Source organism: Pelmatolapia mariae, linkage group LG7, assembly GCF_036321145.2.
Source record: "Pelmatolapia mariae isolate MD_Pm_ZW linkage group LG7, Pm_UMD_F_2, whole genome shotgun sequence".
NCBI lineage: Eukaryota > Metazoa > Chordata > Actinopteri > Cichliformes > Cichlidae > Pelmatolapia > Pelmatolapia mariae.
The window spans coordinates 13,987,565-13,997,477 of record NC_086233.1 but is presented as its reverse complement, the minus strand read 5'-3'; positions in this window follow the sequence as shown (position 1 = coordinate 13,997,477).

Genomic DNA, 9,913 nt, shown 5'->3' with positions numbered 1-9,913 from the left:
GAGGGTTTCAACCCAAGTCCAGCACCCTGAGGCTGTACACTAAGCGGAAGGAAGGAGGCCGGGGACTGGTGAGTAGGGTGACCAACCGTCCTCTTTTCCCAAGACATGTCCACTTTTCACGTTCTACTCGGGGCGTCCGGGAGGATTTTTGAGATTGATGAAAATGTCCGGGTTTTTCTATAGGCCTACAGAGGAACCATATGTGTGATGTCATCCCCGAGCTGATGCTTTGTGAGCGCTTGTTCTGCGTTCAAAGACCGGACAGACAGCCCGCAGCGGCGCGCCTAATGATGTTTAAAAGACGTCAAAGCGCAAGTGGAGCTTTTCAGATAAACTGCATGATAAATTTCCCTCGTAGGGTCCTGGTAATTTTTCTTATAAAGATGAGGCCTTATTTCTGTACCATTATTTAATTCCAGTGGTTTTTGAGTTTGTTTGGTTTTTTGCCCTTATTGACTTGTAAAAGCCTATATCACATTTTTGTTTCACCATTCATTAACCGCACAGAGAAGGCATTGTTTAAATGTGTTAAAAATGTCTTTAAGCAAACAGTATTGTTAAAGTTCTTCATGAATGGGCCAAGTGTCCTCTTTTTTGGAAATCAAAATACGGTCACCCTACTGGTGAGTAGGGATGGGTATCGTTTAGGTTTTATCCGATACCGGTGCCAAACCGGTACTTTTGAAATGGTGCCGGTGCTTAAACGGTGCTTAAACGGTGCTCAAACTGGTGCTTAAAGAATGGAGAACACAAAATTGGTCCAAAAACCTCTCATGTTCAGCTGTTTTTTGTAAAAAGATAACAATGTTAGCCTTTTCTTCAGCTATAGGGCATATATGGTATCACTGGCTGGAAGCAGTGCTTAATCAATGGAAAAAACACAAAATTGGTCCAAAAACCTCTCATGTTTAACTGTTTTCCACTTTTTCTTTGGTCATTTTACCCTTTTTGGCCCGGGTGAAGGGAGTTTCTGCCATCAAACAAGAAGACAGCCGCATGTAGCTATGATGATGTTTGCTAGTTCACCTTACATGCATTAATTTAATAACGTGGTTAGCCTACTCAACGTGAATTACACACGAACAACATTAAGCTACTCACGCAGAGAAGAACGGCTGCTGCTGCCATCTTCATCCTCATCATTTCTGCTACACTGGCAGGGCTAGGGGCCAGGACTCTACTCTTCGGGTTTTTGGGGGATGTTGCTAACTCCAGGTCCGATAACAGGCACCACACCCGCAGTAGATGTGCACGGTGTGAGGTCTTGCAGCAAGCTATCAAACACGGCGCATTTCTCGGCTTTAAAAAAAACGCTATGCGTCGCCAGGTGTTTCATCGGATTCGAGGTGTTACCTCCTTTGACAGTATCACAGTATCAGCTTAAAGCACTTGTTGCAGGCTGCTGGGTTTGCATCTTTTGCTGTGAAGTACAGCCAGACTTTTAACCGCTTTGCCTTGGGCATTTTTAATCTGTAGCTCTGCTCTAAAAGAACATACGTACCTGGGCCCGCCTACTATCCTCGGAAACGTAAAATGATTGGCTAGAATTGGCTCAGGAAAAAAAAAAAAGCACCGAAATAAAGCACCGAAATGTGCGCTGCTTTTCGGTCTGGTTACTACCGTTTATGTCAGAACCGGTGCCATCATGGCACCGGACACCGGTACCCATCCCTACTGGTGAGTGTCAGCTCCACAGTCCAGGATGAGACAACGAACATCCACGAATACATCATGAAGATGGCCCCAATTGACAGCGCGCTCAGTGAATGCCTCAGGCAGCAGAAACCCAAGAAAGAGGGGGAAGGCGAGGAACCATCATGGAAGGACAGGCCCCTGCATGGTATGTACCACCGGCAGATAGCGGAGGTGGCTAATATCCAGAAATCCTACCAGTGGCTGGACAAACCGTGCCTCCATGAAAGACAGCACGGAGGCACTAATCATGGCAGCACAGGAACAAGCTCTGAGCACAAGATCCATAGGGGCTGGGGATATCACACCAGGCAAGACCCCAGGTGCAGGCTCTGTAAAGATGCCCCTAAGACAAACCAGCACATAACAGCAGCGTGCAAGATGCTAGCAGGCAAGGCATACATGGAACGCCATAACCAAGTGTACAGGAACATCTGTGCCGAGTATAACCTGGAAGTCCTGAGGTCAAAATGGGAGATGCCCCCAAGGGTGATGGAGAATGACCGAGCTAAGAGCTAAGATTTTGTCCAGATACAGACGGACAAAATGGTGGTGGCTAACCAACCGGACATAGTGGTGGTAGACAAACAGAAGAAGATGGCCGTAGTGATAGATGTAGCAGTCCCGAAAGACAGCAACATCAGGAAGAAGGAACATGAGAAGCTCGAGAAATATGAAGGGCTCAGAGAAAAACTCGAGAAGATGTGGAGGGTGAAGGTAACGGTGGTCCCCGTGGTAATCGGAGCACTAGGTGCGGTGACTCCCAAGCTAGGCGAGTGGCTCCAGCAGATCCCGGGAACAACATCGGAGATCTCTGTCCAGAAGAGCGCAGTCCTGGGAACAGCTAAGATACTGCGCAGGACCCTCAAGCTCCCAGGCCTCTGGTAGAGGACCCGAGCTTGAAGGATAAACCGCCCGTAGGGGCGTGCTGGGTGTTTTATGCTTTGTTTGGCATTGAAGCATATATGTCTCATATTTTGAATTTCCAAAAAATAGGTACTTAATGTAAATAAAGTATTATTTACATTTAAGCAATTCACACAAAAACCCAGATTTAAAAAAATGAATTTCAAATGTCAAATTTAAATGTAGAATAATTGAATGTCATTTTTATTTTATTTTTTTGTTTTGTGTCTTACACCTTTCATGTCTTTATATTTTGCTGGTAAAATAGGTGCAGCATTTAATTAAACATCTGCAAATATACATGGAAATAAACTTTTTCACAGTGCGTATAATCACTGTATATGCACTCAAATCTTAAAACTAAAATAAAAATAATTTTTGAAAATATATTTTTAATAAAAACACATCTCCATCCATTTTCAATTGGAAAACTGGATCCAAAATATAAATTACTTTTATCATCATAATTATAAAATGATAAAAGGGAGAATATATTTTACTGAACAGATATGTTATTTTTGCATCAGCAATTATTCTTTCTTTTTGCAAATCAGTGCATTTGACGGATATTAAAGTAAATAAAGACAATGATTTGAAGACTAACAATGAAGGTTGTGACGAACAGCATTTCAGACCATTAATTGTCTGCTCAGCATCATTTAAAATAAGATATAATTTTACCGATTTCTCATTTGTCATTTGTGTGACATAATTTGAAGAAAATGCTTTACTGGATAAGGAGGCAGGAGCACTCAGACAAGACCCAAGATGAGAACATTTAATGTGGCCAAATGAGCATGAAGAAATATAAAGCGATGCTAATGATCAGGGCTCATTATTCTAGTTATAGACTGAACTGAGATAGAGTGGTTCATATAAGGCAGCTCAGTGTGAGTTTTCAATCAAAGAATCACAGTAACATATTCTTAATATGTCATCGTAGCGTTTTTGATGTCAGTCATATCAATCCATGCAGACAGCCGACCTGAAAATACACGAGCGTCTCTGCCTCATTCCTATTCCCCTGGAGTTTGTCTCTCCTGAGCCAAAAGATTCCACTCAGGCGTTGAGAATCAGCCCATGAAAACATAATGAGCAAATACAGCAGCAAAGAAAAGCCTGGTAGACTGAGGACTGGGGGATTTTGTGCTGCACAGTCCTACCACGCACTTCAAAGTAAAGCACCCTATCCCTGGAGAGGTCTCCCGCTGCTCTCACCCCTAAACACTGCAGCAGCATCCTCCCCCTCCTACCTTCTTCTTCTTTTTCTTCCTCCTCCTCCTTTCAGTTTCTAATCTTCCAATTAAAGGTCTCTGGCCTGCTTCCTGACAATCCCCATTATGTAGTGCATCTTTTCAGTGAATTTCTGGCTTGAATAAAAGCAAATCTCTCTCATATATTTCTAAATGATCCCATTTCACATTGGAATGACCTATGCAGTTACACAGGACATTGTTTGGTTGAGCAGATTTTTTATGCACAAAAGAGCAGCGGATGAGGTTAACTAAAGCATAACTTTTTTTTTCATCAAATGACATCAAGAGGAGAAATGATTGCTCTAACTGCCAATAAAACCCTGGGGTGATGTTGCAGCTCCAGTGAACTAGACGAAGGGGCCCATTGTTGCCAGAAACCATTACCTGCTGAAGATGCTCTGCTTCCGTGGCCTCTACTGTGGCAATGAAATCAGTAAAATGGATGGTAATTCGATTGGCCCCTTTGTCCTTACAGAGAACTGCTCAGACCTTTCAGGCTTGGAACTTGAGCACAGACCTTCAGATTTGACAGGGAATTTTAATTGGCAGTGGAATCGGTGCAATTACAGTGCAGGCCGTTAATCACATGTGCCCTCACGGGTCAGCTCAGAGTGCACAACGTGCTGGCAACTGACATGACAGGCATACACATCACTGTCAATGGCAAATTAGTGTTTAGATATAAGTATCAACACAGCATTGGGAAAACAATCCATTACAAACAAACTTTGGATTTTTAAAGTGCATAAGCATTCTCAGCAACTAAAAGCACCTGTTTTGAAATATAACTGTCCCTGTGACTGTTACTAAATCTTCATTCTTGAGTCAAAATCCTGCTAACTTAAGTAGCACAGGACAATAATGTTTCAGTGGGTCATGTATTTTCCAATTTATGAAATCTGGTACAAATAATCAAGCTGGCAACAGCGCTGTGAGCATCTGCGATCGATCAAAAGGGTATGGATACCCAAATGGTAAAAAACAGCTGGAAAGAGAAAACAAAAAAACAAAATGTTCTTGAAAAAAATGTATAATAACCTTAGCAATCACTTTAATTTTGTGTTTAAATTACTAACTTCCTGTGTTTCCTGTACATGCAGATAGGTTTGCAGTGAATGGTCTGAAAAAGAGCAAATATCCAATGAGCAGCAGTTCTCATGAATCCAGCAGAGTAGCTCCAGACCATCATACTACCACCACCGTGTCTGACTGTTGGTGTAATGTTCTTTTTATGAAATGTTGTTAGTTTTATGGCAGATCTTGTTAGTTTTATGGCAGATGTAAGAGGATACTACAAACTTTTTCTTATTTGCAGCTGTGATCTTTGCCCTATATTGTGTCTTAATATTTGTCGCCAATAAAGAAAACCAAATTAAATAAACAGCCACCACTCTATCTTTCTGTAGATCACCCCTTGATTCAGTTGGGTAGAGATGTCAACACTGTTCCTTCCACATCTGAACAAAACTGCAGGAGGAAAAACATGAACACCAATGGCTGAATTAAGTGAGTCATGTATTTGACATTACTTCAATGTGTGAATTTCCAGGCAGTAAACACAAAAAGCCAGGCATTAACTAAGTGAAAGTAAGTGAAGAAAGGGGAGTTTCCCTGCCCCAAAACATCTTCAGAGGACTTTCATATGTGGTGTCTGTGCACGTCATGAATTATCCATGATTGCAAAATAGATCTCCTGCTTGCAGAAGCTACACTACATGGAATATTGGTATGTAAAATAATGCGAATTATCTGCACAAATATGTATGCAAGCATAGTCTGTCTGGGTTCAATCAGCATTTCCAAGCTAAGGAGTACATTTCCTATGACACTCAAATGTCAGAGAACTTTGATTAAATAACCAGAGTTTGCATCTTGTTATAGAAACATAATTGCTTTCAAAAATGTAATTGCATTCTTACTGTAGAACATGCAGCAGTGTATTCCCTAAACCCCAGTATTCATCTACACACCTAGACACAACACCAGCAAAATAATGTGGGCCCATAAATCCTCCAGAAACCAAAGCAAATAGAAGAAAGCACACTCACAGGTCTGGCAGGGCAGGCTGCCGTTGCTGGGGAAACAATAGACAGCGATGGCCGACAACTCAGGGACAGGATGAAGCAAGGGGATGTGTTTCTGTGCCTGTCCGTCCCTGTGGGGGGCAGAGCAAAAGGGTGTTGCTAATGATGGGGTGAAAAGGGGGACAGTGTGAAGAAGTCTACTGTGGACTGATGTGTTGTTGCATGGCTAAAAGCTTAGGACTGAAGACTGCTGAGTGGAAGGCTGATATATTTGGAGCACCTCACTTCTATCACAAAAGATCGATCAAACTAATGATCACAATCGAGTTAGATGTCCAAAGCTGAGTGCCGATCAGGCAAGATCAAATATTGTACTTGAAAAAAGTTGATGTTTTCCTCCCCTCATGCCCAACCAGTCATGACAGATGGCTCCTCCCTGAGCCTGGGTCTGCTGAAGGTTTCTTCCTGTTAAAAGGGAGTTTTTCCCTCCCCCTGTTGCCACTCGCTTGCTCATGGACGATTTTCTGTTCATTTAGGTTTTCTCTCTATTATTGTAGGGTCTTTACTTTATAATATAAAATGCCTTAAGGTGAGTGTTGTTGTGATTTGGCACTATATGAATTAAACTAAACTGAACTGAATTGAGTGATGATGGATCTACAGCTTCGATTTGGCACAGATTTTCACACCAAATGCCATTCCTGACTCAACCCTCCCAAGGTCTTGTGTTTCCTCTCAGTTTTAAACTGGAGATCTTTTGTGTGTAAGGCAGATGTCTTAAAATTACACTGTAGAGACACTAAAAAGGTAATAAGAAAAAAAATGTAATATATGTCTTCATATTTATTACAAAATACAAGTGCCAAACCACAGTCAACCACAGGCATGTATTGTAAGTATGCAAAAATAATCAAGAGAATACATTTTTAGATCTACATAAAAGTCAATCATCAATTGCTTTTCAAGAAATAATGCCATACCCTCTGTGGTTACAGCTTCAAGGATGTGGAGAGCTGCCACATTTGTTTATGGTATCATAAATGCTTAAGTGTATCCTATAAAATTGAATGGCTGCTCAGCTTTTTAAGTTGTATTCCTTGAGTTGTTCTATAAAAAATAAATAAATGAATAAATAAGCCTTTGTATTTTTCATAAAAACATTTACTTACATCTACCTTTAGTAGAACAATCTATATTTATTACGTGTTTTAGGTTTGGTATTGATCTTGTATCTCCCAGTCCATGAAACAAGAATTGTATTTGACTGCAACGAAGGTGTTTAAAATTTCAATACATAGGAAAATAATTACCTGGTTAATGTACGATGTAAATAAAAGTTGTTTTTGTTTATTTGTTTGTTTGTTTTGTTGTTTTATCTTACAGACAGTGCAGCAACGATTGAGTGATAATTAAGCTTGGGTTTTTTCCTACCAGAAAGATTTCACCCCAAAATCTGCATTCTTTGTAACGACCAGCAGGAGGCAACTGTACTGATTGCACAAAGAGATCAAATTATCAAAAATTACAAGAGAAAAAAATCCCTACTTCTCACTTTATCTATAACATCAGTAAAGGCTCTCCTGATACGTTTACAGTCACACTGCACTGAATACAGCATAATCATTTTGTAAATTATCGAGAGTCAAAAAGGCTCTAATTACGCAGTGGCATCATGAATGAGCAGAAGCTTTTCATTGTCACCTTCATCTGACAGTTAAACTGACAGTGAAATGTATAGTTTATAATCTTTTTTCACTCTAATAATGACCATACTTTTACAAACTGAACTTGATTTTTATTTAATGTGATGTGAAACTAGCAACTGCAAAGTGTTTGCTGAGGTCCCACAACAAGTCCAGAAAGTCCCAGAAAAAAACAGGCGTTCTGCCACCTGATTAGGCACCGCCTATTGGCTCTTAACAAGAATCCAGGTTTAATGAATGTCTGGTGGCTTCACTTTTCAGTGTGAAGTATCTTGCATAGTATCTGTAGAAAGACACTTTAACATTTAGTTTAAATTAGTCCTGAGGTTCACTGGTTCTCTAATCATAAACAGACACATTGCTCCGCTACATCACTGTCTTACATTCAGAAATACAAGAGGAACAAATAGGTATTTAACCACTGCTGAAAATAATTCCCAGTACTGTGTTTTAAAAACTATAGTGCCCAGCTGAATTAACACTTTGTTTAATTGTTTTCCCCCACAGCATATTAAAGTGTGCACAGAGAGTTCTTCTAAAAATATATATTAATGCAAATTGTAGATGAGTCATCAACAAGGTATTGTTAAAAATGAACAGGAAGGGAGGCAAGGCTTTTAATTTGAATTTAGTTAATTTTATCACACACTGCCCCTTCATCTTCTCCAGCCTACATAACACCACCATGAGCATCTTCTTTGCTGGCTGTGAGCTCTGTGTCCTTTGGAGAACCTGGGCACTCTTCGGGAGAAAGAATGACTGCTCTGGAGATCACAATACTTCTACATTCATACAAGTATAAAGTTGTCTTGATATGAGCTTCATCTGTATTCTCATTTCATATTTTCAAAACAGAACTCCATAAAATATAAACTGTGACTTTACACTGCACTCTGACATTGCATTTGTTAGAAAAGTGCCCCCTAATCACTATGTTTAACTATTTGCAATTACAGGCAAAAACTCATGCTAGGACCCCCTTTTACCTTCAGAACTCCCTTAATTCCTCAGCAATTTTAGTCCATGATACAATAGCATCACACAGTTATTGCAGATGTATCAGCTGCTCCAGTCCACCACATCACAAAGATGCCATATTGAACTGAACTCTGGTGACTTTGGAGCCCATTTCAGTACTCATTGTCATGTTCAAGAAACCAATTTTAGATTATCAAAGTTTGGGACGGTGCATTATCGTACTGGAAGCAGACATCAGACAATACTCAGGTAGGCTGTTGCACTTAAACGATGCTTAGTTGGCAATAAGGGGCTCAAAATTGGCAAGAAAACATGCCCCACACCATTACACCATCAACAGCAGCCTGAACCTCTGATACAAGTCAGGATGGCTCCGTGCTTTTATTCCGACCCTACTATCCAATTTTTTCCAGTCTTCTATTTCCTAGTTTTGCTAAACCCTTCTGAATTGTAGCCTCAGTTTTCTGTTCTTATCTGATAGGAGTGTCACCACGGTGCAGTCCTCTGCTGCTGTAAATCATCTGCTTCAAAGTTCGACCTGTGAGTTCAGACTTGTCAGTACTGCATACTTTTTTTCTACTGTGACAGCCATTCTGACAGAATGATACCTTAAAGCCTTAATATCACCTCCCATCACCATTTTGATGCTCGGTTTGAACCTCAGAATGTTATCTTGATCATATCTACATGCCTAAATGAATTGAGATGCTGCCATGTGAATGGCTGACTACATATTTGTGCCAACATTTGAACAAAGTACTGACTTTTTTTAATCGTAAATTGTTGATTAATTATTGAATTAAATTCAGTTCTTAAAATAAATAGTACATTTAAAAAGGCTCGTGTTTTAAGGCGTTTTTGCTCTCATGTAATTTACTTTTAATTTTTAAAAAGCACTAAGAACCTTTTTGCCGAAATATACAAATATACTTCTGTTCTCTTCCACAGTTTCATTGTGCATGTACAATGACAATAAAGAGCTATTCTATTCTATTCTATTCTATTCTATTCTATTCTATTCTATTCTATTAAATCACTTCAATTATTAATGATTTATAATGCAAGGTAGCATTTTCTGGGTGCGCTTGTACTGCCCTTTAAAAAATGAATCCCTACACCAAAGGTTATCAGACTCCAGAGTAGTAGTATTGTATGATAAATAATTTGAGGTATATAACAATATACAATATTCTAGTGATGCCAATACAGTTTGGTAGAAAAAATCTCAACTTTCCTTATCTAAAATCTTCCAGCTCCCTAAACTGGCATCATTTCATGTGCTAATTACCCAAGACTCATCTTTTTTAAGACAGCAGCTCCCTCTACTGGTCTCAAGTAGTAATAAAGTCTCAAG